Consider the following 4,452-nt stretch of genomic DNA (forward strand, 5'->3'; position numbering starts at 1 on the left):
GTGTTCCCACCTGGCCCAAAGCGTATATTAATCCACAGGATTCTGTACTCTTTGGCATGTGGTGGCATGGCATGGCGTGTGGCAGTGTAGCCACGGTGGCGACAGGGGACCCTCGCCACCAGAAGACCAGATGGAGGGGAGAAACAAGACGTCGTCGGGACCCTTGGATGGGTGGTAGGCTTCCACCTAACCCCTGTCACCTCTCCCTGTTCCCCCAGGCACACTTCTTTTTCTATTTATTTCTTTTTTTCTCTTTCCTTCTCTTTGCCTCTCTACTATTAAATAAAATACATCAATTTCTTGGCAACAATATTTAATCTCATTTGGCTTTAATCTCCTTTCTGGGAATATTTAGAACCTTCTCAGTTCTTTCCGGTTTATGCTCAGAGACTTAGCTTGCTTTGCTTTTCTGAGTTTAAACCGTAACAGGTAGCTCTACAGCTTTTTAGCTGGTGAGCATTTCTGGAAAAATTTTAGTAGACACATGTGTGTGAGAGGGCAACATCAAGAAAAACAGGAAAAAATACCTATTTCCTTGTAAATACGGATGGGTGATATGCTTCCACCTAACCCCTGTCACCTCTCCCTGTTCCCCCAGGCACACTTCTTTTTCTATTTATTTCTTTTTTTTCTCTTTCCTTCTCTTTGCCTCTCTACTATTAAATAAAATACATCAATTTCTTGGCAACAATATTTAATCTCATTTGGCTTTAATCTCCTTTCTGGGAATATTTAGAACCTTCTCAGTTCTTTCCGGTTTATGCTCAGAGACTTAGCTTGCTTTGCTTTTCTGAGTTTAAACCGTAACAGGTAGCTCTACAGCTTTTTAGCTGGTGAGCATTTCTGGAAAAATTTTAGTAGACACATGTGTGTGAGAGGGCAACATCAAGAAAAACAGGAAAAAATACCTATTTCCTTGTAAATAACCTTTAAACTTTTTCCTGTGCATCCCTTTTCACACCTAGTCCAAGTCTCCATGCTCATCAGTGTGAGCCTGGGATGGCAAGTAAAATCCACATTGAGGGATTGCAAATGTCCGAGAACTCTGTAAGCAGCTTAAGGTTTAGTTTAATTTTTCGCGGGTGGTTTTAAAGTGTCTCTCTGCAGAGACTTGGAATATGATGTAAATTTTTACATGTTATCTTCAGTGGGCTATGCTGTCACCATGTCTCAGTATTGTCAGGGTATGTCACCCTATGTCAGAGAACAGCTAAGTCCTTCTTGAAGTCCTGATATTCAGCTTTATCACCATGATCCTGCAGCCGCATGCCAAGTACTCCCTGATGGTTGTGACCCATATGGAAGAGGAACCCCAAGGTCTTCTACAGGGTTAATTTCAAAGTTATAAAAAACTAGTGAAATACAATCACTACACAGCACAAAAGGTCAGCTATAGCCTTTGCTAAGAATTTATAGTTAAAAGAAACACTCCCAGAATATATTAATGTTAAAAAAGTATAAAAGATACCTTCAGAATGAACAAATTGTAGAAAAAGCCCTTAAGGCAGTCATTGCTGAAGGGAAACAAAGTTATGCTGCAGGGGATTTTCTCTACTATGGACAGGACTGGTATCACAGCCTAGTTGGTATCACCTGAATTTCCAAGTCTGAGATTCTATTTTTAGTTATTCACAACTTTATTAGTGGGTTGAAATTTTCCCACGTCAAAAGTAGCGTGCAAGGAAGACAGGAGTTCAGGAAAGGTTACTCTTCTGTGTGATTCCAGCCTTGTGTATTGCTCAGGCACGTCATACACGGCTCCCAGTCTGTATCATTTGCCTGGCAATGGGTTATGCTGGTGTGGAAGCTGACAGGAATTCTGAAACCACAGCTGTGGACATGGTAAGCAGCAAGAGCTAATCCAACATACATTGGGGAGCCACCCTCAAGTGGCCTTGGCTGCTCGACCCATTCCTGAGCTCAGCCCACCTGGATTCCCGATTTCCATGTATCAGAGCTGCAATCCTACTTCCCCAGCCACAGAAGATCTTGTACCATGGTTTATATTGCTTGCAAGGTGATAATCCTTAACCCTACACTTAGAATGTTAAATCTCATTAAAAAAAAAACCAAAACAAAATAAAAACAACCATCCAAAACCAAGCACCCACCACAAGCAATTTTAATTTTAATTAAAAATCAATTTTAAATGGCATTTATAGTTTCAATAACACAATGCCTCTTAAAAAATTATTGTTCTGTTGTATATGAATTACAAAACTAAACCAATTCAGTCAGCACAGCACAAACACAGCTATAATATGCACAAACCCTTTGCACCAAAGACTGGTTTGACTCTGGACAATTTATCTGAAAAAAATCTCTTAAATTTAAAACCTATAAAACCCAATGCTCATTCAGCTTAGTCACACAATGACTTCATGGCTCTGTGCATATTCTTTTTTGAAAAATGGTTTAAAGTTCATAGTGGAGTACAAATATGCTGTTTAGAAGTTTCCCCTGGCAGTACTACTATTAAACATTTATTCAGTCCAGGAGAACTTTAAAAATATAATTTATAACTCCCCATGCTTATTTACTTTTTGAATTCCTGATGTAACAATGAAAAAATCACATGGGGAACTCTGTTTCATTTCACTTATTAAACTTCCACCTAGCATTACCCCATATTTTTGTCTGAAGGTACTGGATTAAATGATCTGTGTCAAAGCAACTTTAAAAAATTATTTATTTGGTTACAGAAACATCAGCGACCAACTCAGATCTACTCAGAGAACTCTTAGCAAACTCCTTGATTTGAGACTAAAATAGCATGCTCCTTTAGACAGCATCCTGAAGGTCTATAACACCTCAGTGGCAAATATCACATTTAGATGCCAAAACACCTCCCAAAATCAGGGGTCACACCTCCTTGGGGAGAGGCTTTGGTGTCTGAAATAAGATTCCTCCCTTGTTATATATGAAATCCACCAAATTGGCCTTTGCATGTCAAGTGCCCTGATTTTGCATGTTAAGATGTTAAATGTCCTAGTTTTGCATTTTGCATATTAAGTGTTTTAATTGCCAAATTAGCCTTTACATACTTAAAATGCCCATCAAACTAGTTAAAGATATAAAGTTAATTGTCAGAACCATTTAATCCCACAGTTCCTAGTTAAAAATCCCTGTTGATAAAATATTCCCAAATTTAATCGCTTCCTTAAGCCTTAAATTTCCAAATGTCTTGTTTCCTGCCCATACCCAAGTTATCCGAGTTAATTAGTATGTTTTAAAAAGATTCTTAAAGTGTTAATGGCTCAGTTTTAAAAGTTCCTTAAAATGACTGTTGATTGTTCTGTTTTAAAAGTTCCTTGAAGTGTTTGTAGTGCAGTTTAATGCTTTTGTTAGTTGTCCTTAAGTTCTACAAGTTTCTAAGCCCAGCTCCAAGAAGCAAACTTTTAACTGTCAAGGGCTATTTTTAGCCGCCTGTCTGTTAACCTGCAACTCAGCTCCATGGCAACATGAATGTCAATGAGGACATTTTCCCGCCTTTCAAGCACCCTAGACAAGAAACTAGCCATTGGATCAAATGACCTCACTTCAAGACTCCACCAATCACACCAGACCATAGGGGCTGCATTGTGGGTGGACCTGGGCAGAGCATGGACATTATAAAATCCAGTGCACAGCTCTGGAGCTTGCATTTGCCTCGGATTAGCTGTGGGGGAAGCTGGATGCTGGTGACTCAGGCCTCTATTCCCCAGAGGGGCCATTTTAATTACCTGACTTTGGAGCCAAAGTTAACCAGCGTTGCAGGCTTCCTGCACTGGGGCCTTGTGCCAGTTAGGCCTAAAGGTCTCTAATTGCTGCGGACCCGGGTTTTAAGATTTTTACTTGAGTTTCTTTACTTGTGGATTTTCCCAGACTGGATTATTTTAACTTTAATTAATTTTTTAAAATTATTCTTCTAATAAAACAGATGTTAATTAAAAATTAACATCAAGAGTGGTCTCATTCTTGACATCCCTTCAATAACCCTGACTCCTACTCCATGAGGAGCTTTACTCCTGTGTCCAGCCACCCAGGCTGGACATACTCAAGTCCTGATGAGAAGTTGAGCCATCACTGAGCTCAGAGAGTGAGTAAGAGGCCAACAGCTCACCAGTATTAAAAAGAAAAGCCAAATCCCCATCAATACAAAATATTGCAGCAAGGATGGGAATCCTGCCTTTCCCATAGGCTGTCCTTGTGTGAAGGGAAAAGGCATCCAACTGGGAAGGGGCTGCTTCCCTGCTGTGAAAGGGTGGGAAGAGAGGCTTGATCTCTTTTGTCTGCCCTGAAAAGTTTCGGCCTGTTGGTGGACTTCTTCCAGGGTGTCCTGGGAAGCAGGGCTGGATGGCAGCATAACAGCAGCAAACAAGAGGAACCAGTTTTACTATGTACTCGAAGCCTACCACAGCCCACCCAGGAGTTAAATCAGCCTTAACTAAACTTTGTGGCACCTTCTGCCTG

Source organism: Corvus brachyrhynchos, unplaced genomic scaffold, assembly GCF_000691975.1.
Source record: "Corvus brachyrhynchos isolate BGI_N302 unplaced genomic scaffold, ASM69197v1 scaffold517, whole genome shotgun sequence".
NCBI lineage: Eukaryota > Metazoa > Chordata > Aves > Passeriformes > Corvidae > Corvus > Corvus brachyrhynchos.